General features: G+C 43.7%; 2 long non-coding RNA genes across 2 annotated transcripts; one reads left to right on the forward strand and one right to left on the reverse strand.

The window, feature by feature from the left end:
* LOC122461687 lies at positions 1–14,641 on the forward strand. Its single transcript, XR_006283790.1, has 3 exons — positions 1–139; positions 13,403–13,488; positions 13,677–14,641. It is a non-coding gene; the product is annotated as an uncharacterized LOC122461687 (long non-coding RNA).
* Positions 6,345–27,303, reverse strand: LOC122461686. The gene is made up of 3 exons (XR_006283789.1): positions 27,293–27,303; positions 14,336–14,340; positions 6,345–6,523 (listed from the first exon to the last, which is right to left on the reverse strand). It is a non-coding gene; the product is annotated as an uncharacterized LOC122461686 (long non-coding RNA).

Consider the following 27,303-nt stretch of genomic DNA (forward strand, 5'->3'; position numbering starts at 1 on the left):
GGGGAAGCCCATCTTTTCCTGTTATTTCTGTCAGTGCCACCTTATAAAATAAAAATACTTGGCACTCAGGTATTGTGATTTTCATCTTCACACCACTTGGCAAGAAATCTTTAATCAAGCCTCACATTAGCATGGCAAGGTAAGTAAGTTTTATCCTCTGTTTACAGATGATAAAACTGAGGCATGAAGTGGCTCCATGGCTTGTCCATGTCTGACCCAGGGACTCATTGGTGCTAACTGGAAGAGGGCATTAGGGCTTACAGGGTTCCCCTGGGTCTGATGGCTACATAATAGTGTGCCAAAGGGTGGCATAAGAGGTCTCTGCCAATAGCCAGTAATGCACTGGTTGTCCTAATCATTGCAAGATGTATGTATGGACAATATTTAAGGAGTTCTGTATCTATGCTGGAAACTATGTTCTTAAGGTATGTAAGGTAAGACAGGTCACTAGAAAGTGAGAAACAGATTATATTCAAGCAGGGCATAGGAGACATTTATCTTTCTCTGGCTGGTCCCATGTGTATTGTGTATTGTCTGTGTCACAATGGTGGCCTATCTACACCCAGAGCTTATCAAGTGCTTAGCAAGAGATTGTAAAATTGACCAAAAAGAAGTACAGAGGAAAAAACAAAAACATCGGGGCTATATCCTGTTTGTGAGCAAAGACAATGGCCTGTGGGGAGTATAACTTGAGGTACAAACAGACACCCTTCATCCTTCACCTAGGGGGTAAGCTACCAGTGTGTTTGTCTTATGAGTAGAGGGTCGCAGCCGGCCTTGTTGTTAATCACTGGGAGAAAGACTTTGGGTGAGCTAAACTTCGATAGACCAGGAAGGTGTCTTGTTAGTTAAGTCTAGGCCTGGAAAGCATGTTATGTTTTTTTTTCCATGTAACTGATTGTTTCCAGTACGTCTACCCCACTTGCTGTTATTTGAATCTCTGGCCTTTGTTAAAGAAACATATCTGCGTTTTCTCTATAATCATGTCTTAGTGCAGTGAATGGAGTGGCACGGTGACCTGGAGGTGTAACTGGTAAGCTGAGGTGTACTCTCCTTTCGGAGCAGCAGATCTGTGAATTCTGTGAGCATCCAGTGGGAAAGGGGCTGGACACTGCAGGGAGACGCTTGCAGGACTCAGGAGTTGAAATGTGCTCTGGGCTTTGCACAAAACACAGCTGGAAGGGGTGGTCCCCTTATACCTAATAGCCTGGTGGTACCAGCACTCACAGGGGAGCAGGAGACATGGGTTCAAGTCTATGCATCCTATCAGGCAGAGAGGGGATCTGAATCTGGTTCTTCCACATCCTGCATGAGTGCTCTATTAATTGGGCTAGTCAATATCAGGGGGAGCACCACCTCCTTGGTATTGGCTAGCTTAGGTGGCTCTCTGCTCAGCTGGTTGGCTTCTGTGGATCCCTTTTGGTAGGCACCTAGCTCTCCCCAGGCAGTGTGTGACAATGAGTCTGTCTCCTTTGTGTATCTAGCCCAAGACGTGTATTTCAGATACATATATCTCTGCTTCCTAGTCCTAGACAGAAAGGGAATATGGCTAATTAAACCAAGGCTTCATTCTGCTCGAGTCTGAACAATGCTAATGGTGTCCTTCATATTATGTAGCCCATACTGTAGGAGCCATAGGCGCCGACTCCATGGGTGCTCCGGGGCTGGAGCACCCATGGGGAAAAATTAGTGGGTGCTGTGCAACCACTGGCAGCCAAGCTCCCCTCACCCCCCACCCCACCTCCTTGTCCTGCCCTGAGCGCGCCGTGTTCCCGTTCTTCTGCCTACCTTCCAGGCCTAACCCCCACCCCCACCAAATAGCTGTTTGACAGCATTAGCCCACTCTGGGAGAGAGGGGGAGGAGCGGCAATGTGGTGCGCTCAGGGGAGGAGGTGGGGAAGAGGCGGCCTGGGATTTGGGGAAGGGTTTGGAATGGGGCGGGGCAGGGGCGAGGCCTCATGTAAGGGATGGAGTGGGACCGGGGCTGGGTGCAGAGGGGGAGTCGAGCACCCATGGGAAAGAGGGGAAGTCAGCGCCTATGGTAGGAGCATTGTTTGGTAGAGCAGCCTGCTTCTGAAGCATTCGCAGAACTTCAGAGTTTGCAAAGCTCCGAGAGTCTGCCAAAGCACACATCCCCCTACTCCCACAGAAGCTAGAAATCACAGGATCAAGTAGAGACATCTCCAGAGGATCATCATTGGCATTAAATGGGAAAAAGATTGTTCCTGCAGCATGTGAGAATGGGAAAAACAAATGTGGCAACCTTGTGATTGGTTTGATTTACTAAAGCAGAAGGGCTGGGAAGTATTAAGTTGCCTTTTGGGACCAGTTAATTTCATGTTTTAGTTGCTACTAAATAAGTGTGTCTCAGAAAAATCATGCACCCATCTTGAACAGTATGCATGTCATTACTGGGAGGATTAAACCAGTTTAAAATATTTAGAAGCCCATGGAGCCAAATGCATGTATTTAAGAATAGAGAGAGCCAAAAACAGTGGGTGTAGAAACACTAGTAATTTGGAAGCACTTTTATGAACTATTTCTGATGAGTACCTCCTACAGATTTAAAGCAGCACCTGTAAAAGGCCATTCTTTCCTTATCCCCTACATAAAAGCCCCCTTCTGTGCAATGTAATGGAGTCATGGCATTTCTACCATTGGCATAATGATGCCTGGAATACAGCCTTTTGCTACCTTTATGTGCAATATTCATGCAATGCATTGGCAAGCATTTTTCTTAGCCAGGATTATCACATATCAGTGTGTAGTGCAAATAATAAACTTCTTTGCAGCCACTATTATCATGTTAATCTGGATTTGACATAGTCAGAATATTAAAACTGTCACATTATCAGCCATGATAATGTAAAAATACTGCACACCTTTAAATATTTACATTACAGTATCTCTAAGCAGTAGCCTTTGAACAATTCCAGTGTGCAAATTACACGCGTCACTAACAGGTTCTTTACTCCGGTGGCTACGTAAACTATACAAGTGAGACTGATGAGTCACAGAAGTACTGACAGTAAGACTCTCTTTCCAATCCAAATAAACAAGAGTATTAATGCAGTTGCACTAAGAACTGAAACAAATAAGATAAAGGTCCCTAGTGCTGTCATACACACAAACTCTTGAGGAGCATTGGAATTGCAGACAGAAGAAAACAGTGAGTGGAGTACATCACAAGGGGGAGGTGATAATCCAGTTTATACTCTCCTGTCAATCCTGATGTGCCCAACTAGGATTGAATAAACATCTCTTTTGATACAGATTTCCCTTTACACCCACACATGTCTGAGGCTATATTTCATCAAGTCTCATCCTCTTGTCCATATGTGGTATTATGCATAACCATAATGAAAGTTCCAGCTATTATTTGTCATATACTTTCCGTACATCACTGTGGTTAGCTCCATGGATACATATGTCAAAATCCCCCAAATGCTACTGTTTTAAACTTGGTTTTGCTCTTTTGCAGTTACTTGTTTGTCACCAGGTGCATATTGCTAAATCTTATGACCTTGGGTCAAGCATTTGTGCCAACATATGCTAACTAACTGACAAACTTTACTAGGCCTTGGTAGGCCTCACGACTATGGCAAAGCCTAGATAACATATATAATTTATATATTCAGTATGTCCATACTTGGATTTCAGAGTTTGTAAATTATTTTTATGCATTTCTTAGACTACAGAAGCAATAGACTGCCTCTAAATATGGGTCTCTTGAGAACAGATCAGGGGTCAAAGGTCAACAAAGCTGAGGTTCTCTGAGTTGTTATAACAAATAATAATTAGCACTTCATTGGTGCCTTTCTTCTGAGGATCTTTAAGGGATTTACAAACATTAGGTCAGATCTTCAGCTGGTGTAAGCTCTATTGAAATCCATGCTGATTTACAACAACTGAGCATCTGGTCTATTAAGCCTTTCAACCCCCTGTGAAGTAAATATTATTATAATACCCATTTTACAGGTGTTAAATGACTTGTACATGGTCAGACAGGGAGTTTGTGTCAGAATAGAATCCAAGAGTCCAAATTCCATGACCTTTGATCTAACCATATTTCCCCTCTAACACACTAAGACATTCTGAACCAAACTCTGTATTGACCTGCCCACAGCCACCACGCCAGGAATCCCCGCTGAGTGTGTGGACATAGTTCTTTCTAAGCCAATCATAACTTTGCAGCTGAGAGTTGTTGAAGACATTTCACTTTTCCAAGACATTTTCTTCTTTGTGGAATTTCTGGGCTTGAAGGGATACATGACAGAGCAAATATCTCTATAAAAGGCTTTTGGATATAAGGAAACATTACACTGGCTTCCCATCCAATTCCAAGGGTTCTCAGTTAAGGCCCTCAACTGGCTACCTACAGACTGGCTCTCTTTCTGCACCACAGTATGATACTATCATCAACAGGAAGACTGCACAGGGTGACTTGAGTAGAAGCAAATGCAATATAGTTCTGCTGGAAGGACCTTGGCTGTGGGATTCCTTGCTACCAAAGAAGAGCCTGAACTTACCTTGTTCAGAGCAAGAACTCACCTCTTTGTGCAGGCCTTCTCTTAATAACCAAGGTACTAAGTGGCCTAATCTGCATAATCAATATTCAGAATTAATCCTTTGGAAAGGCAACATATGCTAGCAGTAGGGCTGAGAATGGTCCCAGTCAGACAGAAACAATGCTTCTATTATTATCCTTGTACCTAATTCTGTGGTGATGGGTGTGGTGGATTAAACAGTCAGTATATGAAGTGGCCTTGCTCTTTCTTTTAGGGCTAGATTCACAGAGGGACTTAAGCATTGCCTATGAATACCACTGGCACCTAAACTTGGGTTCCCAAGTCCCTTTGTGAATCTAGTTCTTATAGGCTAACATTGGGGTAGCTTTGCTATTGTGAAATTTAGTCGCCTATTGTCAGGGACCTATTTCTCCTCTGACTTTGTACGGTTTGGTTGATCAGTGAACCAGGATCCTCTCTGGAGCTGGGCTAATTTGCAGCCCGCTTGCTGGGATAATCTTTGTGAGTGTCTCACATGATCCATTTTTTGTGAGTGCAGGGTTAAGGTGAAGGGTGTTAATGGATCATCTTCTCTGAAACACCATTCTTCTCTTGTGCTGTTTGTCCGCTTTCCAACAAATCTGAGAAAGACTATTAGAAAGGACTTTAGTGTTAGTAAATCCCAGATTCCTTATGGCTAGAATAATTGCCACGCCACATAAACAAGGTAATACTGAACACCAGCCATTACTAACTGCATGTCTCTTGTAATACAATAATTCAGACAAACTACAGGTTTCTACGATGTGTCTAGTCAAAGCCCGTGTTGTTTTGATTTTAGTTGCTTTCAGAGCCTGATGAATCTTCGATGGTAGTAGATATCACATCAGCACACCTGTTTCCTGTGTCGCGTGGAACTTCCATAGCCAGAGAATGCACTGCAGTGCATGTAAGCAGCAATATGTAAATCATCATTAGCAGATGTTTATTGTCTCTTTCAGAAAATCAGATTTGACTAATCAGCCTAAGTGAAACATATGCTGAAATTAATTAAAGTTTGTTTTAAAATGATTTGCATGCTCATTGCTTTTAACTGTTTGTAATTGGGGCTTTTGAATACTTGTTAACAAACGAAGTCACCTACGTTGAGATTTTCAAAGCAGTGCAGGGACATTTAACCACACGTCTTCCACTAATATTTATGATTCAGTGCCCTGCCCTGCATTGAATTTTCACCCCTACTGTAGCATAAAAAAAAGAAACATACCATTGTTTCACATTATGCCACGGCAACCTTTGTAAGGACCATAATAACTAAGGCAGAATGCAGCTTTGATGACTGGGAATTATTTGGAGACTATGAATCTTTATACCAAAACCCACACAAAAAACTCAGCATGTTTGGGTTTTTTTGAGCATGCTTATTATTTTGTCAGGGCCACTCCTCTCAGATGTGGTATGTTTTCTAATCCTTTAATCATTCTCGTGGCTCTTCTCTGAATCCTCTGCAATTCCTCAACATCCTTCTTGAACTATGGACATCAGAACTGGGCACGGTATTCCAGTAGCTAAATACAGAGATAAAATAACCTCTCTACTCCTCCTCAAGATTCCCCAATTCTATGAATCCAAGGATTGCACTAGCCTTTTTGGCCACAGTATTGCACTAGAAACTTATCTTCAGCTGATTATCCACCATAACCCCCCCCTCCTCCCAGTGACCAGTCACTGCACTCCCACCCTGTAAGTATGGCCTGCATTCTTTGTTCCTAGATGTATAGATTTACATTTAGCCATATTAAAAATGCACACTGTTTGCTTGCACCCAATTTACCAAGCAAGCCGGATTGCTCTGTATTAGTAACCTGTCCTCTTCATTACTTACCACTCCCCCGATCTGTGTCATCTGCAAACTTTATCGGTGATGATTTTATGTTCTCTTTCAGGGCATTGATAAAAACGTTAAATAACATGGGGCCAAGAACAAATCCCTGCGGGACCCCACTAGAAATACACTCACTCTACAGTAATTCCCCATTTACAATTACATTTTGAGACCCATCAGTGAATCCATTTAATGTGAGCCACATTCATTTTATGTCATCCTGGTTTTTTAATCTAAATGTCACATGGGACCAACTCAAATGCCTTACCGGAGTCTAAGTATGTCACGTCAACACTATTACCTTTGTTAACCGAACTTGTAATTGCATCAAGAAAGAAATCAGGTTTGTTTGGTAGGATCTATTTTCCATCGTCTGTTTTCCACCTGAGTCATGTCCTTAGATGGTGTAAGTCCTCTTGCCTCCCCTGATCAGGGGAGCTGACCCTGTTTACACCTGCTGAGGTGCTGTCTCACCAGGGTTAGTTACTTGACCACAACGTTTTGTCAGCCTGATATGGGACATCATTTGCTCTGGCTACACCACTCATTAGCTCATTTCGATCATCTGTAGATCATACTGAAGGCAAGAGGCTCTTATAAAGAGCAGCAGTTTGTTTCAAGTGCTTTCTCATAAGGTTTCAACTCTTCCTGCTGTAATGTCACAGCAGCACTGGCTCCTGAGATGGAGAATAACAGTGGTTCATTAGCCTCATAAATCCAGAAAGGAAGAAAAACTCTCCTGGAGACATCAGTGGCTTTATAACAAACGGAGCAGCAGGCGAGCCTGCAAATTATCAGTCCCGTGCTTTGTAAGCAGTTTTGCATCAGTTGGGGGAAATTACAGTAAAGAGCAATGAGAAAGTAAAACAAACTATACTACAATCATGCTCCATGTTCCGCTCTGTCCACATATCATTTAAAATAATAACTGAAACAGTGATACTATAGTGAGAATTCAGGACAGCATCAGACAGTCTCGCCTGTCAAGAGGTTTGCCCAAGTTGGGAATTGTTTTATGTGTAAATTTCAACATAAGAGGGAACATATATGCGATACTTAATCTTCCAATATTATTCTGCATGCCAGCACTTTGTGACAACTAGTCTGGTAATGTGTTTACACACAAACATGCGGTTCTGCCACTGTCACATTTATAAGTGTGCAGGCTTGATTTATGACTAGTGATACGTAGATACTAGCCTGTAAATTTTTACAGCAAGCATGCTTGAATTATGCGTTGACTCCACGGCACTGGACCAAAAATCCTCAAAATACTCTCTGAGAAGAATTAAATGTATGTGGTCTCTAAGCCATGGAAATATTGCTCTAATGTTTCTGTGTGATATTTAACAGATTGTGAGTTCAAATCCATTTATCAGCTGATGTCTAATGAGTTTGGCAGGAGCTTACTTCATTAAGTATAAGAAAAACTATGAGAAATAATGATGTAGTCTGAGGAGAATTTAATGAACAAATAAGTGACCTTCACATTTATGCAAGATAAAGATTTCATGCCAAATTTTGCATAATATACACTGAAATTAATGGGGTATTTATTAGATTTCTTTTCTTTTCCCTTCCTTCCTATAAAACTTCTGTACAGGAGATCTGTTTATATTCATGATTATGAGAGCTGAAGAATGCTGCTGAATTATACGCGTCTGACTTTTGCTGCCAGATGAGAGATCTGATTTCAGAAAAAGAATCAGCCAAGTCCTGATTCAGGTTACAATTAGTATTATGGAGGTGAATATACAGTCACTAGGGCCTAGATCCTGAAAAGGTATTTAGGCTCCTAACTCCCTTTGAAATAAGAGCCTAAATACTTTGGTGCATCTTGGAGTGAAGAGGTACAAGGATGCTACAGCTCATTACTGCCTATGGAAATCTTATCTTGCCCCCTATACAAGTCTTCATGGAACAGTTAAGGGAAGTCAACCTGCTTTCCTCTCAGACATAAATTAAAACTGAGGCTAGAATTTGGCCCACAATGTTGGAAACTGTTTTTTGGAGCAATACAAGAAGGGACTTTAAAGAAATGGCTACGTTATAAAGCTGGCAGGGATCTACTGGTATGGCACCAGCCTTAGCTGAACTGGCATGGCCAAGTTTGTGTCTATGTGTATCATAGTAACACAGGGCTGGACCTCGAGAGGTCACCTAGTCCAGGCCCCTGCACTTAAGGCAGGACTAAGTATTATCTAGACCAGTGGTTCTCAAAGCTGGTCCACCGCTTGTTCAGGGAAAGCCCTTGGCGGGCTGGACTGGTTTGTTTACCTGCTGCGTCCTCAGGTTCGGCTGATTGCTGCTCCCACTGGCCGCGGTTCGCCACTCCAAGCCAATGGGGGCTGCAGGAAGCGCGGCCAGCCCGTCCCTTGGCCCGCGCCGCTTCCCTCAGCCCCCATTGGCCTGAAGTGGCGAACCACGGCCAGTGGGAGCTGCGATTGGCTGAACCTGCGGACACGGCAGGTAAACAAAGCGGTCCGGCCCGCTAGGGGCTTTCCCTGAACAAGCGGCGGACCGGCTTTGAGAACCACTGATCTAGACCATCCCTGCCAGGTGTTGTCGGCATTGCATTCGAGTTGATAGGTTCTCCTTGGGAAATGGAAATAGGGATAGGACTGTTAACACAGGGCCCAGCTGTCAGCCATGCAGAGAAACCCCTTTGCTCCCATTTATCCCAGCTGGAGCTACCGCCACTCAACACTCCTGAAAATCAGACCACTCATTTCAGTGCTTAAACAAGGACTTAGGAGGGTTAACTTAAGAGACTCGTTTTTGGAAATCTTACCCTGGCACCCAGCTCCATAGACTCTATTGACTGACAAGCAGGGGTGAGCGAGAGAGGGATCCATCATAGCCATCCATTGTACTTCAATACCCCTTACTCTAAGCTATATCTCCCATATATGATCTCTGCACTATGAAATCCTTGTCCAAGTTGTTACATTGCATTAGTTCAGGTCTCTTATTGGATAGCCACAAGGGGCATGTTACCAGTTGGAACAGCTACACTTTCTCTGAATAATGCTGCGTGACCATGCCCAGTGCTGTGGCCAATAATGCTAGCTGACCAATAAGTCCCCATGCTTTAGACATAAGAACGCCATAGGACCTTGTTCTACCCAACTTTTCAGCTCTTTGAGAAGGTGCTTATATACTATGCTGCTGGGTGCCAATGATAGAACCTAGACAGACATCCTCAGATCCTTTGGCATACAAAGGGTTTACACCCGTGGAGCAATAGGCTGGACCTGCAGTTAGAAATCAGAAATTGCGTGGGGACAGATTGGGCTCTTAATAAATAGTACTTTACCCTGTGAATATTTCCACTGGAGTCAATGGGATGTTTTGCAGGGTAAGATACTAGTCAGTGTGAGTACAGGTATTACAATCTGACCCTTAACAAGAAGCAGGGCCAGTTTTCTGAACGTCACTGACCTAGCAATCTAGTGGGAAAAATATCAACTTTAACACTTTCCCAACCTTGTTGTTGTAATTGTGTGACTAACAGATCCCTGCCCTCTTTGGTCCATATGAGATGCTCTGCGGCAATGTTGCTTGTCCTGAAACTCGATAGATATTAGAAACTGCATTTCTGCCTAATGAACTGGGAATGAATAGTTCGTTTAATGTGTCAAACATGGCAGAGAGTACTGCAGACAGGCCCTCATCATGAAGTTAGTTGCAGCACTAAAAAAACAAATTTGTTCGAATCATCATTTCAAAGTTATTTCCAAACATTAATGCGAAACTTCTCTCAATAAGGAGTCCTTTTAAAAGAAAGGTAACTTGTACATAAGGCACTGTGAAGCTCAGCTCCTCTAGAACTTCCATTCCTAACAAGGGGAAACCTATTTAAAGCAAAACCTTACCAGCAAAGTGGAAAAAAGTCTGTGTGGAGTCCATAAGTAATCGATACAGGAGGTGATTAGCAATACGTAGGACCCTACCAAATTCATGGTCCGTTTTGGGTCAAATTCATGGTCATAGGATTTTAAAAATAATAAATTTCATTATTTCAGCTATTTAAACCTGAAGTTTCACAGTGTTGTAATTGTAGGGTCCTCACCCAAAAAGGAGCTGGGGGGCGGGTCGCAAGGTTATTGTAGCGGGGGGCGGGGTTTGCGCTGCTGCTGGTGGCGGCCAACAGCCGCCGGCCAACAGCCGCCGCTCTCCGGCCACCCAGCTCTGAAGGCAGCACAAAAGTAAGGGTGGCAATGCCACAACCCCCCTAAAATAACCTTGTGACCCCCCCCCCGCAACTCCCTCTTGGGTCAGGACCCCCAATTTGAGAAACACTGTTCTCTGCTGTGAAATCTATATAGTATAGGGTAAAAGCACACAAAAGACCAGATTTCTTGGGGGGAGACCAGATTTCACCAGCCATGATGTGTTTTTCATGGCCATGAATTTGGTAGGGCCCTAGCAATACTGAAATGCAACAATCAAGAAGTGAATTAAGACTTGAGCTGACAGGTTTTGAACTCTCACTTCACTGTGGGCCTGGTTACACTCAGATGTAGTGAACTGAGGTTGTGCGTGCTCAGTACTTCTGAAAACTAGGCCCTAAATTTACTATTTAATCAGGCTGAAATCTTTTGGCTGAGTTAGCAGAGATTTAGAACCTACTCAAATACTATTTTTCCTTATTTTTCCATTGGTCTGAGCCCGTATGGTCCCACAGTGGCCAGTGCCAGATGCTTTGGAGGGAATGAACAGAACAGGGCAATTATCTAGTGATCCATCCCCTACCATCCAGTCCCAGCTTCATGCAGTTAAATCAGAAGATGTAGGCCAATTGACCAGAACTTAAAAGAAGATGGGCCAAATTCTTCTCTCAGAAGCGTACAGTTAGTGCCCATTGACTTCAAGGCCAGTTGTGTTCACACATTCAAGGGAAGAGTTAAATTGAGTGGGTGAAATTCATCACTGTGCTGAGGGTCATCACAAAGCCTATGGATCACTTAAATCCAACTTAAACCCTATTTTGAGGCTTTAAGTCCGTGGTTCTCAACCTTTTTACCATTGTGGGCCTCATCCAATACTAGCTGTATGGCCCTGAGGATGTCACGTGGGCTGCAGCTGTGTGCTGATTGGGCCACAAGCAGCTCATGGGCCACAGGTAGAGAACCACTGGTTTAAGGGCTGCTTTGTGCTAGTCTTCTGGGAGTATGAATTCTGCTTCCTCCAAGCGGACACAAGCAAGATAAGCAATTTAATGGTATCTCTACAGCCTTAGCAACTTGTAACTCATGGTCATATTCCCCTTCCAGCAGTGTGGGCTAGAGGAGAAGTGTGCATGGCACAGGCAGAGACCCCCTGACTACCTTGAGATCTTCCATGGGGTTTCACATATTGTAAGGTCAGCCCTGACCTATCTTTGAGAGTCTTTTGGATCATTGCCCAGGTTGTTCTTTAACATGGAGGCCGACGAGATAAACATGCATTTAGCGAATGGAAATTATGAGTTAAATTAAGTCATAAGAAGAGCTGCAATTTTGGGGGGAACAAAATTTAGCCAGTAGACAACCAGTAACTGGTGAATAATGAGATGCCATCTGCTGCTGCTCACCTAAACTACGGTTGGGAGACATGTAAATAAAGGAGCAACACTTTCCCTTTTGGTCTAAAACAAAGGGACAATCTCAGGCCTAATGGAAGTGGGTGCAACTCTATTCATCTCAGTTTGCACCTGCTCACACCAGGGTTGAAATTGGTCCAGTGTTTTATGTTATTCTTTCATTTTCTCCCTCGTGCTGACTAGTTGGGCTGTACAGCATAAAACAATTTACGGTAAGCCCTCCTTGTGCAACTTGGTAATAATGGAAACAATTTCTGAAGTTAATGGTATTAGTGAGGAAATACAGTCATTCTTAACCAGTCCTGCAATGCCCCTTTAGAAAAACGATCCTTGCAACTACCTTTATCATTTGATTTACAAGCCACAAATTTGTGCAAGAAACTTCACTTTAACTCAGTCACACACTTTATAAACTGAGTGGGGGCCAGTTCACAAATGCTTTCACAGCTCTGTACACTTCCCTGGAGGAGCCATCTCCTTCCTGCTGGCCAGACACATTGCCTTTAAATGGCTGCCAACTTTTTAAGAGTTCCTTTTTGGCTATATTCTTCTTTTCATAGCAGTATTCATGGCCCCAGATCAGGTTCATAAGTTACAAAGTGTAAAATTAATCAATGGATTGATGCACTGTTTAGAATAAAAACATCCCAGTTCTGGCAACGTTTTCTGCCTTTCCAGCCAAACAAATGTGTATGTATATATGAAATGAAATTTCGTTTTTCCTTTGCTGCCTGTTGATTTTCCTCTAATTCATTTTCCTTTTGCTTCTTATTGAGTCTCCTTATGTCTGGATAAGTTTAACTCTTGAGTTCCATAGTAGTACAATGTACGCCAATTAGAGGCACGTGGTTGTATGCAGACAAACAAAGCTTTTTCCTCACTTAGATAGATTGAAACCAAGTCTTCCTGAATCAAGGTGGGCTGAAACTTGATGCCATGCATTACAGTTCATTATTGCCTCAACATAACTATATGCACTTTAAAATAATTCTAGCTATTATTAATCAAATAACTCACAGCAGAAAGCAAAATTCCATTGCCTGAAGTTGGTCTCTAAGCAAAAAGCAAGACTAAGGCATAGGCAAGCCCGTGATATTGCATACGTTTTTCAGCCTCAAATGAGTCTTTTCCAAACAAGTGAAAGTTGACAATCGCTGTGTTAGTCAATAACCTTAATTTCAATAGTAGCTGATCTGGGAAAAAGTTAATCATATTGTAGCACCACTCAATCTCGTTTCTATCACCCCCAAAGTCATGTATTTTTAAAAATACCAAAAGCAATTTAAAAATACATCTAATGGTAATCACTTCATTGGAAACAACACACTGCAATAATGTAAAACAGCAGCCACTTTCCCGCAAAGATTTATGAGACAGACTCGTTTTCTCACGACTTATGTTATTCTTGCCTTATTGTTTTGTCAGCATTGGATATGGAAAGCGGATGATATGTGAACACTTTCCAACACAAGACAGCGTTGGAGTTTTGATTAGGTAACAAAATTGAAAAAGTGAGTTTACTTGCCCTGTTCAATCTTAGTGATTTAAATGTGGGTCTAATAAACATGTCTAAGAACCATGCGGCCCTCCCAGGAGCACATGCTGCTCCGACTGCTGTTCCTGGAAGCCTGGGCACACAAGGGATGACTGGGGCTTTCACATTAGCCATTTTGGGTTTCATGCTGTATTTCCTTTCCAGGGCCTAGAAACCAGAAGGGTAAATAAATGTCAAGACAAATGTGGACTCCACAGTGATCAATGAAGCAAAAAGATGGACTGAAAACGAAGAAAGAAATCTCTGGAGAGCAAATTAAAATGAGAAGGACCCAGATCCTGTGCTCAGTTCAATTGGAGCTTTGCAGATGCTGGAGCCGTAGGAACTGGCCCTATGGCTTTACATGCTGACTGCTTGGGGGTGTCTGCTCTCTCCTGGGGATCTATGTAATGACATAATAGTTACAGGCCAAACCCTCCAGGCCTTAATTCAACAAAATTCCCATTGACTCCAGCAGGAATTTTACCTTTTTAAGGACTAGAGAATTTAGGTCCATATTACGTAGCATCTAGGTGGGATGGCACCTGTGGGTTGCAAAGCTGACTTGGCTTTTACATATGGCACGTGCTGCCAGCAGTGCAGGGGCGGTTGCATCTTTCAGCATGGTTTGGGACTTAGTGGTTTGAAAAGGGAGATGCATAAAGTCAGGCTGACCTTGGGGAATTTACATATATATCCTGAGCTTGGGATCACGTCTCAAACTATACCCAATGAAGAACCGTAGGGGCCCCCCCCCCCATGTGCAGTTACTAAATGGTACACTAGTTGTTTTAAAATACCCACACATCCAACCCATCCCATACCCTGCCTTGCATCTTGTACCTTGCAAGTCCTTATACCAAATGCCCCTTAGATTTGTACGTATTGTGTCACAGCATTCTTCAGCACACAACTCGGTGTGCTGGACCATATTATCATTTATTTAGCCACCTTCAAATCCTAACATTTTTCTGCTGATGCCTGACCTGTCTTTTTACCCATTCAGGGCAATTACTCACTCAGCTTCTGACTCTGTAGGGTGCTGAGCACCCACAACACCATTGACTGGAGGGCTCTAGGGCATTCAGCCTAGCTGAAGATACTCAGTATGCTGCAGGACATGGCCCTTGGCTTGCATTTTTGTGAATGAGTTGCAACCCCCTAAATATAGGTATTTATAAAGAAAGGGTTGTCACTCATCCCTTACTTTAGTGGTGCTAACAATTGACACCCTAGGGAACCCATCCTGCAAGCACTGACTTACCTGAGTAGTCCTTGCTCACAGAAACAATCCCACTGACTCCTAGTAGTAAGAATCACTTATGAGTGTGTTTAAGCAAACAACCGGCCATATATTTATAATAATCTGTATTAATTCATCAAGAATGTGTTGCCTGTATTCCTAATTGAGCAGCAATTAATGTGTATTGAAATAATGATTACTTTGCTGTAGTTCATTAGGAAATCATATTTTAATTCTTATTTAATTACTATTCAATTACTACCATTTATTACCAGTAATCCTAATGAAGTAAAATCAGGGCTCTATTGGAAACTAATGATAACATTACAAAGGTTCATTTGGAAATCACACAATAAGTCCTATTTAATTACAATGGAATTACTGAAACTTATAGCACAGGGCTGTGTTACTAGAAAAGTTCAAACCTTCATGGAGATTCGTGCTTGTAAATCATCCCAGGTCAATAAATGATTGCCTAGATTTTACCTGTTAACTACTCTTTGCTTAAACTTTCAACATACAGAACTAAATACTGTACGTGTCATGTTGCAACCCCATTGATTTCAATGGCGCTGCCCAGGGGTAATTGAGGGCAGGACTAGCATACAAGCTTGTAGAATGATATTTGCTCATATAGGCACTGATCCTTCACCAGATTAAATCAATGACAAAACTCTGGTTGATTTCAGTGGTGTAGGATCAGGGCTCTAAAACAGCAGGGGTATTCTTCGCTGTGTAATTCAGAAAACAAGAAAGGGAGGACTTGTGGCACCTTAGAGACTAACAAATTTATTTGAGCATAAGCTTTCGTGAGCTAGAGCTCACTTCATCGGTTGCATCCGATGAAGTGAGCTGTAGCTCACGAAAGCTTATGCTCAAATAAATTGGTTAGTCTCTAAGGTGCCACTAGTACTCCTTTTCTTTTTGCGGATACAGACTAACACGGCTGTTACTCTGAAACCTTTCCGAAAACAAGGAAGTTATAATACAGGGCTAGCTGCAGGGACTGACAAAAGGACGAAGAAGTGCTGGTGTGTACACTTATTGCTTCTGGTTCTGTGAGAGGAGACCAGTTTTGTGCAGACGAAATCACAAGGGATCATAGGTTAAGAAGTCAATTAGAAGATCAAAGGCAAAATGCCAAGCACTAATGTGGTGAAAATTTTAGACTGCTATAGAGAGGATTAGACTAGAGAAGTGCTGATTATGTGCAGTAGGGAAGGGAACAGAATATGGAATGAGTGGGTGCAATGGAATTAGTGAAAACAGGCAATTTAGAGTGGGGAGGGAAAGTCTATCATTGTTTTTGTCCAGAGGGTGGCAAGAACGCTGCCGTGTAATGAGTCTGATAACAGCCGCTCTCCTCTGGTAAGAGCCCTGAAGTGCTTTGTAGAGAATTCTGAGCAAGGGATCATGAAAGGTTTGAATCAGTCACCGACTTTTAAGTATTCTTGACCAGCCAGCTCCTTGATCTCATTGAAACTACTGGGAGCAGGATTTTGGCCCTAATTCAGACAGCCTGGCACCCAATTGTTTCTTTAACAGAAAAACGCTTAGTATTTCTCACAAGTAATTGAAACTCCAGGCTTCTGGTTCATGAGACATTTACATAATTCAAAATTTGGTTTCATTCTGAATTTTTCTGAAATTTCTCATGAAACAGAAATCCAGAAAATTTTTTGTTTGGGAAACACCAACAGATGGTGTTTCCCAAACAAAATCTGCTCCCTGGGACTGTCAGCTGTGGATTGACATTGACATTCTTGTCAGTTTCATCACCATTATTAGCAAAAATGTCCATTTCAGTCAACAGCTGCCAGGGTCTGCAGCTCCGCCATGTGACTCCCCTGGGCTGGGGACCTCAGGCCTTCCAGATTCCTGGACCAACTGGCTCTCTGGGATGCCACCCCAAGAACCTCCCTGGTAGGAATCCTGGAAGCCCTGAGAGCCACGGCTCCAGCTGGAGTTTTCAGGGCTTCCAGGCTATCTGTTATGGATTCAGGAGCTGAACCCCAGTTAGAGCAAGGGCTTCCAGGCTCCCAGCTCTGTGACACAGAACCTGGAAACTCTGGAAGCCCTGGCAAGTGCAGTTACCCCAGAGCAGTGGACCCCGGAAACCCTGAGGTCCCCAGCCCCAGGGCATTCTGCACGGATTCATCTCTAGTAATAAATCTCACCACGAGAATTTGGGTGTGACTGGGAGTTATGCAGAGAAGAATAGTATAGCAGGAAATGGGTTTTGGGAAAGATGTATTCAGTCGAGACCCCGTCATGAAGTCCTCACTGGACGTCACTGGATGTGATGCCTGAGAAAGGACTTCAGGGTTGGACTCCTCATTTCCAGTGAAAAGCAATGGGCAAAACTCATCTCTGTTGCAAACTGTTGACTGTAAACAAAGGAGCTACACCAGGGATTGATTTGGTCATGTGTGCCTAATCACACGGTCCTTACTCCCTTTGCCATAATCAGCCCAGACATGGTACATTTATAACTCAACCACTCACAAAGACCCTCATATTTTCCTCTCCCTCTATTTCCCTCTCCCCCATTCTTTCTCTGTGTATCTGCTGTCACTTTTTTAGTGTCTCTCCAGATGAATTTCTCAGCGCCAGATAATTGAAAGTCACTGAACTGAGTTTTCAAGTTATTTTGCTAAAATATGCCTATTATTTTGATGAAGCAGGTGCATAGAATTAAAAAACAAATCATAATTGCTACTTTACTCTCAGGCTTCTGCTGCCTAATCTTCTTTGATGTTTGGTGGAACAAGCTTTCTATCTCCTCTAGGATGATTATAGGGAACATTGCTCTGTTCCTCCTGCAAAATCTGTTACTGGTGGATACTAAACCTGGGTTATCAATTAGAGTTTCTTTAGTCTCCCAGTGATTAGAACTGGGATTATGCGTGATTTGTAGCATAAAGTAGGTTTGTTATGGTTTCTGTCATTAATATTAATCACTGATATGTCAGACATGAATGAAAAAGGTGAATGCATGCAATTTGCCATAATAACCCTGAGGCTGAAATAACTGTTCTCATTTTAAGCATTATGGCAACATTAAGTCTTCTTAATACAATTAGCAATGAATGTTAGATATATTGACTGGGATAATTGTTATGCACTAAGAAAAACAAGCGGAATGAATATTATAAGCCCAATATTATAGGTGGGGCTGGTATCACTGCCGATTTTTAAGGTTGCCTGACACTTCCCATTATAAGACCCTGTTTTTGGTGCCTATTATTTTGCCAAACTTTACCATTTAGGCTGAAATTGTACGTGCTGGGTGTCTACCTCAGGCTGAATTTTTGTGGAAGACATCAGCCAAAACAATTCACCTGCTTCCAATAATTGTTTTGCCCGTGTTGAATGTTCTAACCTTTTCTTTGGTTAACTCTCGCACCCTCATGCTTTGGCACAGGGGCTTGACATTGGGCAGGAGAATGGGGGGGGGGGTGACATTTGTGTCAGGGATGTGCCTTTTGTTATCTTGTGAAACTCTGCACCAATTTGGCCATTGTATTAGCCTTTGAAAAAACACAATTTGCACATACTCAGTGGAGACTTCTTTGAGTGTAGCACCGAAGTCTCTAAAGATTCCATCCTCATTGGGCATGCTCCATCCCCTCACAGCTCCCAGTGCTGATCAGACTGAGCACCATCCCTAGAGAGCGACTGAGCATGCTCCCTCCAGACTAGGGCTACAGGGACGAAGCCAAACTTTCCTGGGAATGGCTGCTCTGGGCTGGGCAGGGGCAGAGTATTGGAAATTAGAGCTCCCCTACGTGTCTAGACATAGCTCTGTGTCTCTAGAGCTGTCTCTCCTATGCACTCAGTGACTCCCCACTCCCTCTCAGCATGCAGGAAGTGTGAAGGAGGAAGCTGCCTGATTTTAATGCAGAGGGGACAAAAGCCAGTCTGGGAGGGGAGGAAAAGGAGGAGATTAGGACAAGGAGCCTGGTGAGACCGGGACAGGAAGTGGAGGGAGAGACACGGTGGCTGTGAGTGGCTGGGCAGAGAGGAAGGGGGGAAGACTGGGGCAAGAAGCTGGGTGTGGCATAGGGTGGGAAGAGACACAGATTGCATGAGGATCCTAGCAAGGAAGATGGGGAGTACAAGCCAGTGGGGCAGGGGAGAGACATAACAACTGAGGAGCTGGGATTAGGAACAGGGGAGGGTGGGCAAAGAGACCGGGGACAAGGAATCGGGGTGGGGAAACTGAAACTGACTGGGAGCGGGGTGGCAGGTGAGGCGATTGAGACCTGAACAGTGAGCCCAAAGGGAGAGCATTATGACAACCTGAGCGGACACCCCATCACGAGCTCTGGGAAATTCCACAGTCCTTCAGTGCACAGGCAATCTTAAGTCTGGCCTTTCCTAACTTTGGAGTGCTTGACTTCGCACCCTTAATAACAGAGGGGTTTTTTTGTCTGTAATATTTTTAGAGGTTTAGCAACTTTTAAAATAAATGTGTATACAGTACATCATTGTGAACCCTCACTAAATATGTTTTAATAATTAATTTGCATTAAATGACTATGCACTGATTGACATGACATAAAATGATTCAGTCGCATATTTATAGGCATTTAAATGGTGTTCATCACTGTAGTGTCTGATCTCCTCATAAATAGTAATGAAATTAGGCTGGGAAGCATTATCCCGATTTTAGACATGGAGGAAATGAGGCACAGAAAAGTTAACTGACTTGAAGGTCACGCAGGAAGTGAGTGGCCGAACTGGAAATGGAAGCCAGATCTCCTGGGTCCCAGGCCTGTGCTTTAACCCCAAGGCAATCTTTCTTCCCTCCGTTTATGACACTAGAACAATGTCATTTACTAGAAAAACGGAGGAATGCTGCTTAGCAGGTCACATCCCAAGGAAGGAGCAACTCCACCTTTATCAGGATCAGCTGAAGTATCCCGTATGTCACTGAAGGGCTAATCTGCTCTAGTAAAGGGGGTATCCAGTACCTGGTGATACTGACGTAACCTTATTACAGCATTGAGGTGAAACCGGAAAGTTTTAAGAGCAAGCACAGCAGTGGGGCTGGAGCAGCTTGTATAGTTTGTATGGGGGGGTGTTGAGAGCTACTGAACCAAACTGTCAACCCTGGATATAATGGAAACCACTTCAAGCCAGGAGGTGCGGCAGCACCCACCCCCAGTCCCCTGCACCTATGTCAGAGCAAACATATTTCGCATATGGCTGTGGCTTATATGGACAGCACAGGGTTTTATCTGGTATGCGCTAAGCTATGGGTCAGTATTTGGCAAAATAAAGCACCAGACCCCCCAGATCAGATTGAACTGTGGTCGACACAGGCTGCAAGGGTGAAGAAGACTGGTACCGCCTTTTCGCTCCTCTGATCCTTGGGTGGCTGGGGGTGTAACTTAAAGCAGCGTGAGGCTAACTATGTTTCACTGGGAGTAAAGGGTCAGGCTTGACAAAGCCCTGGCTGGGATGCTTTAGTTGGGGATTGGTCCTGCTTTGAGCAGGGGGTTGGACTACATGACCTCCTGAGGTCCCTTCCAACCCTGATATTCTAGGATTCCAAGGGAGACCCACCAAGGCAGGGATGCAAGGTACTCTGGCTGCCCCACACATGCCCCAAGCCTGCTCCTGGCATGCCCCCTACCCCAGGGAGGGGATCCAGAAGCAGGTGGCATAGAGCTGGCTACACCATCTCTTCACCATCAAAGACTCCCTCAGTTGCCCCGGTCTCTTTCCAACTGCTTTGCACTGTTTGAGTAAGTAGCCTCTGAGACCCAAAGTCATCACTGGCGTAAATAGATGTAATACCATTGACTTCTCACGCAGCTCCACTGACCTGGGCCTGTCCAGTCCAGCAGTGAGTTTGGCTGTGTGTACACCATGTAGTCTGGCTTTTACAACAGGTCCAGCTTGCCCCCATGAAATGCACATATTTGTTTGATGCTTCCTTTTTACCACCCCTCCCACCTCTTAAATGTGAGCCCAATTCAAAGAGAATGCATGGTTTACATTAGTTACACTTATTGCCGTAAATCTTTGACAAAGCTTTTTTTTTTTTTTTGGATGGAACGCCTTAGAGATGATGAGGGTAGTGAGAGGACTATTTTTGCCAGTGAACCTTTGATAGATCACTAGGACACAGACATGGTGTCTTTTAATAAGCCATTATTACTTGCCCTGGTGCCAAGAGAGTTCGTGCATTCCAAAAATCTATTACTGCCAGAACAAAACAGGCCTTAGAAATCAGCCTGCCAGAAAGAGCCTTGTTTTTCCCTTTAAAGTAATTTTTGATTGATTTCAAAATTGATGTGGAGCATGTTAGTGGATAGAGTGAAACTCCGATTCTAGTGCAGGGCTGTGGACATCACATGGGCCCAGATCCTCAAAGATATTTAGGTGTCTGGGGGTCAGGCGCCTAACTGCCTTTGAGGCACTGGGTTCTGGCGTTGTAACGTGCAGGCTGCAAGCCTTAGTGCTCACCTCTGCTGATAATAATGAAGTTGTTTGAGGGAAAGAAAACGGCTTCCTGATAAAAGAGTAGCGCTGTGTAACAGCCACTTAGGCGACAAATCCTGACTGCAGGGCCAAGCCTGTGTTGCAGGGCCAGTGGGGCTAGGGATTGGTTTGGGAGTAGGAATAATTCCCAGCATGGTGAGAAATAGCTACAGAGCTATTCCCAGGGCAGTAACCTTCATGGACCCTTATTTGTTTCACCCCAGTGGGGGGATGATGGGCGATTTGCATGACTGAATCTTGCTCCACCCATCTCTGCCCCCCCCTGCCTTCTTCCCATGCTTGGCTCACCCTGTTCACACTCTGCATGCTGTTCTGCTGGGAAATCACATGCAAGGCGGGGCCTACATCTCTGCAAAGTGGAACCCCATCAGTTTCACTACCCAGGGGCGCTCTGTGGCTACTGAGGTGGCAGCTGGATTTGCCTCTTAGCACGAGTCCTTGATTTCCCACAATACATCCGGTGTGGAGAGCGCAGAGAAAAATAATTCCAGAATTATCTTTCCCAAGGCAAAGCAGTGGCTGGGGTAGAGGTGTAAGTCTATGACAGAAAAGACACAGGTGGAGGAAGAGATGAAAAGAAACAAGGAAAACGGCAAGGGAAGTGTAAACAGGCTCCTGTATTAAGCATCTGTGATCATTTGTGGGGAGCCGACAGATAAGTACAAGAAAAATTCAGCCCCTGGAGGAAACGGAAATAGAAGGGTTAAACGGAATAGGAGTAGGAAATGGGAAACCGTGCATTGACTGCAAGTGTGGGGTTGAAGGACGCTAGGTGATAGGGAAAAAAACCTAGAAAGAGGAAATGTTAATAAGGAGATAAAACACAAATGTAATTAGCTATGAAGAAAAAGGAAGGGAGGGGAAAATGATCGTTGAACAGTCAGCATTTCAAAGAACAGTGCACAGCAATTTGGCCAGGAGCGCAACCCTGGAGAGTACCTTGCCACCACAATATGGAAGGGCTCAATCCGGCAATAGCATGCCTCTGTATTTTCATCTGCACCAGGAGACAGATGAGGAAAGAGACAAGAAGAGGAGGGGCCTGGGCAGCACTTTCCAGCGTACGTCGAGAGGTGACCGTGTGGCCGAGCACAAACATACGTAACTCGCATTAACTCCTGAAATAGGAAGACTGCAGTATCCCAGCTTGGCAATCATTTGGCACAGGGGATACTGCTATTAGGCTGTGTGCTGCTGTGGTCTCAGAATTGACCATGGAGGGCCTGATCTAATGCCCATCGAAGGCAGCAGGGCCCTTTCCACTGAATCTCTGCAGAAATGAAATAAAAACCTCGCGCAGCGGTGAAGTTACACAATGCTGAGCAAACCCCACAGTGTGCTCCTTTAAGTACACTTCTAGAATGACAATATTTTTGGAAGCACTGAGGAAAGGAAGCTGGTTAAGGCTATAAATTTGGAGCAAATTAACAAAATCAATAATAATAATCACTAGTCTCCATGGCTATTGTTTAAAGTCAAATTATAGTTAGCTGTAAACCAGTCTTAAAATATTACCTTCTTTGCACATGTAGCTCTTAATTAAAATTATGCATTTTAATGGATTTTTTCCCTGCATAACATGATTCCTTTCTCACCATCTCTATTCCTGAAGCTTTCCCTTTAATGATCTTTACAGGGCAGCGGTAAGGAAGAGGATAAATAAGTGATTAATAAAAGAGTGAACAGGTAGTTGCTCTGCTACGAGAAAGATCAGTAGTGTAATATTTTCTTAATTATTATTATACCCTTTAAGGGTTTTTAAATACATGATAATATATTTCCCTTCTACTATGTCTGGCACCCCTATTGCTCCTGGCGTTGCTTCTCATTCAGAATAATAATTAATGAGAACGGTGGTATCTATATATATTTTATTCCTTCTGTTTCAGTCTCTTAAGTAACTATCTTGTCACATTTGTTATGCAAATTTCAGCACGCTGCATGTAATTTCAGCAATATCGGAGAATGCCTCTCAGAAATGCCTTGAAGTTTTTATTTTAACAATTAACATTTTATTCCTGAAAGCAGTGTTTTTCCGTACGACTCTCAGAGAAATGGATGAAAGCTGCATAATGGCTCTGTTTTCATCTAGGTGAGGGGAAGCAATGAAACATTTAAAAGTATCCGATAATAATAATAATAATACAAAAATAGGTTTTTTTTAAAAAGAGAGTTCTGGTCTCACTTAAAGGATTCGAAGTGCACAATTAGCTACAAAGTACGTACTATCTCCTTAATAACTACCCACTTAGACAGATAAGTGTTGTGCATGTACTGATAAGGCATGTGTTTAATTAAAGAAAATTATTTAATGTCGATGATGCTCCATGTAGCCTGTCAAAGGAACAGAGCTATAATGAGAGAACAGCACATCCATTATGTATTTGTGAGCTTGGACTGTTTGCTTGTAAAACTTCCATTTGCTAACAAAGATCACCCTCCATGGAAGCTAAATAAATGGATCTTTTCATACACAAGTATCCTGAGCTAATGTCACTGTTGGAGGAGGGAATCGTGTACGTGCTAGCAAGTTTGCTTTGTAGACACTGAACCACCGGCTGGAGTCACTGGTGCACACTGGCTGTTTTGCGTCACTCTGGTGAAAGAAAGGCACCTTAAAAATCTGGTTGAACCGGCCCCCATGGATGCTCTCGCTCAAAAAGGGATTAAGTCCTATGGTCTCTGTTATGCAGGGGGACAGACTAGATGATCACAGTGGTCACTTCTGGCCTTATAATCTATAACCAGCTAATGAGTTGAACTGTTCAAAGGTATTACCTAGAGGTGGGCCAGACACCGAACACTGAATCCAAACAATCCTGAGCTTTGGGGTGCTTGGCATCTGCACCTGAATTTCACAACTATCAGCCCTGGTTGGGATTTTCAAAAGCATTCAGCATTGGCCCAAAGTTTCTGTTGAAATCAATGGTAAAACTCTCATTGACTTCAATGCGGGCAAAGCTAAGCATGTTCGAAAAACTCATCCTATAACTATAATGGGCCAAACCGAAATCCAGGACCCAAGGTCTTTCCAACTTTATGGTGTTTGAGATCTGGATCCAAATTTTCGTCTCTAGAATGGGCTTTGAGTCCTGCATTATACCCTTTCAGAGAGACAGCCAGCCAAATCTGTGAGCCGGCACTCATGTAACTCGCCCTGTTGAGTTCAGTAAGTAGCCTTATTGATTTCAGTCATACCACTGGCTTAACAGATTGCAGGGTCAGGCCTGTCATCTCACCTTATGCTGCTGTGGCTTTCCCATTGTTATAACCATGCCTGGAGAGGAGAAAAAGCCTGTGAATCATGAGGCTGAAATTTTCAGGTAGGTGCACAACTAAGCACACATACTGAATCTATCTCCCCATGTCAAGTATCCTCACACCTTCTTGTCAACTGTCTAAATGGGCCATCTTGATTATCACGACAAAAGTTTTTTTCTCCTGCTGATAATAGCTCATCTTAATTAATTAGCCTCTCACAGTTTGTATGGCAACTTCCACCTTCTCTGTATGTATATATATAAAATCTTCTTACTATATGTTCCATTCTCTGCATCCGATGAAGTGGGCTGTAGTCCATGAAAGCTTACGCTCTAATAAATTTGTTAGTCTCTAAGGTGCCACAAGTCCTCCTGTTCTTTTTACCTAAGCACGTGTATCCCCTCTGTGCTCACACAGTCCTCGATGTCGGCTCTGGGCACAAAGGTGTGAAGCACTCCGGCCTTATCCCACCAAGCAAGTCGCAGTAAAGCAAGTGCCTAGTTGCTTGGCAGGATAAGGATAACTGCCTAGTTGCTTGGCAGCCGTGTGGGCAAGTTGGGTTGTGTGGCGATGGAACGCCAACTTATGCACTCAGCATATGTCCACGCTGCAGTCCCGGGGTGTGATTGTGTAACACTGACAGACTGTAGTTGCCGTTGACCGGGATCAAACCTGGGACTTTGGGAGCTGACCGCATGAGCCTCTATTGCATGAGCTAAAAGACACCTGTTTCTTAGCCAAGGCTGCAGCAGACTCATCAATCTCTCACTGGTCTAGCTGCCACGAGAGGGGGACAGCGGGCCCCACCAAGCAGGCATGGGTTACAACTGCAGCTTGGATAGACATTGCCATGCTCGTTTTAATCTAGCCAGTTTGGGTACGGGAGCAGCGAAGACACAGAAGCGTGGGCTAGCTGTCCTTGTAGTTACCCAGGGTTCCAGGTGGGTCTGAACAGTTTGTGCAACCCTGGTGTCACTGCTCCAGTCCCTGAGCTAGCTAGAGAACAGCTAGTTCAGGTGTGTCAACATGAGTGACAGCCCCCCCTCCCCCACAACTGCAGTGTAAATATACCTCAAGTCAGGCACATGCACCTGAGTGAAAATTGGGGTCTAATTCTTTTACACTTTAACAACTCTGTGAATAATATTGTGTCGGGTGCTTGAATTACTTTAAAGCATTCAAAACCAGAAAGAATCCTGGTTTTCCCATGACCGGGACTACTATAAGTCATGGGAATGGGTGAGAACAGTAGCAGTATACAAGGCACGAGTGAAAGAGTCAGGGAACAGGCCTGTCTCTGAAGAGGAGTTCATTTACTTCTTACAGAAGCAAGAGTGAGTCAGTGGGCCTGGAGTATTTAATAAGAGTTTCCTCTGGGTCGGATTTTAGGGTCAAACGACTCTCCCATCTGACTCCGCATTTTGCCTTTGATTGCACCTTCTCAATATGGCACGTAATGGTGTACATTTGTGCATTTGCCCACAGAGTCATTTTAAGGCCTTGCAGATCTTTCTGGTGACCTTTTCTATGCTTTGTTGGTGAAGTTGTCAACACCGGCCTCGTATGCGAGATTAACCTACAAAAAGGGCAATGCGTAATTAGGCAAATTTGAGGGAAAGGAAGATGGATTTTTAGCAGACTGATAGAGGCTGGAAACTTTCTGCAGAAGCAAATGGAAGTCACAGTTTTGTTCCCTATTAAAATATCCTGGGTGGTTATTTGAAATGAAAGCTGGGAAATGCAATGTTTGCATTATACACAGAGACTGGAGAATGCCAAACTGTCTAAGATCTGGCTCTTAAAGCCACATTTTGTACTTAACTTGAAATCTAGTACTTACCTTGAACAACATAATGCTGCAATAACAATTCAGGGCCACACGCTGCTCTGAATCACACCTGCGTAAGGCCTTGGATACACACAAATCTGAATCAGTTTAATTAATAGGTGAGTTTTTAAATCAGTGTAGTTAAATCAGTGCCAAAGCCTGGGGTGGGCACTCTTAAACTGATTGCCTTGCATATATTGATTTAGCATAATCTGGTAAGGAGTCGATTCAGAAAAAGACAGGTTTGCATTAATTTAAGGGTGTACACACAGGTTTTGGCACAGGATTTTAAACCAGTTTTAAGAAAATGAGTGCAACTCTGTGTATAAACAAGGCATAATGCCACTGAACCCAGTGGAGTTACTCCAGCTTTAAACTAACACAACTGGAAACAGAATTTGGCCCTTAATAATTGTTAGGTTTGCAGGACTTAAACTGTGGTCCAGAATCACAACTGTGCATCTGAGGGAGGAGGAAACCACAAAGTTCTGGGTCCCTGGTCCTGGACCTGGGTCTATGCCAGCTCTGAGGAAGTTATCAGCAGCCTTAGGACTGCTCACAGCTGGCTATAGCCACCCAGGGCCACGATTCTTCCATACCCTGCCACCCTCAACAAGTCTGATATGACTCGTGTGCCCACTGGGGGAATCCCCAGCCAGGGAGTGCTGGTTCCCAGGGTGCAATGGGAACAGAATGATTTTCAGTACTAAGCTTGGTGCCTGTTATACCTCATGCATGGCCTATCTCAAATTTAGGCTCGTCAAAGGAGCTTAGTGGGAGCCAGGATCTGGCCCTCTTATTGGTTCTCAGCCTATGTTATAAATGTCACGGGGGGTTTTGTGGGTATACATATTGCTATTAGCCAGGATGGACGGGGATGGTGTCCCTAGCCTCTGTTTGCCAGAAGCTGGGAATGGGCAACAAGGGATGGATCACTTGATGATTAG

This window comes from Chelonia mydas, chromosome 9, assembly GCF_015237465.2.
Source record: "Chelonia mydas isolate rCheMyd1 chromosome 9, rCheMyd1.pri.v2, whole genome shotgun sequence".
Taxonomy (NCBI): domain Eukaryota; kingdom Metazoa; phylum Chordata; order Testudines; family Cheloniidae; genus Chelonia; species Chelonia mydas.